Source organism: Alligator sinensis, unplaced genomic scaffold (assembly GCF_000455745.1).
Source record: "Alligator sinensis unplaced genomic scaffold, ASM45574v1 scaffold107_3, whole genome shotgun sequence".
Classification (NCBI taxonomy): domain Eukaryota; kingdom Metazoa; phylum Chordata; order Crocodylia; family Alligatoridae; genus Alligator; species Alligator sinensis.
In genome coordinates, this window is record NW_005842578.1 from 642,061 (window position 1) to 642,406 (window position 346).

The following is a 346-nucleotide window of genomic DNA, read 5'->3' on the forward strand; positions in this document are numbered from 1 at the left end:
TGGGCTCTGATACGATCCCTGGCAGCGTGGGACTGCGGCAGCCCGTGTGGGCGACAGTCTGCCCCCCGACCTGGGCACGCATGCAGTCTGCAGCCCTTCCTGCCCGGCCACAGGGGTGCAGGACACGTGGTGTCAGGGCCTGGTGTCTACGTGCCCTTGCACGGTGCTGCGTGGAGCCCTTGCTGTTCTCCTGCTGCCAGCACCCACGACGGGGGAGGCGCAGGGTCATTCCCCCAGGCAGGGGCGGGGGTGGGTGTGCAAGCCCCCAGCTTTGAGGTGGCAGGAGGGCTTCTGGGTGCCCGGGACTCACCTGCCCCTGCCCCTGGCAGGGCGTGGGTCTGCTGAA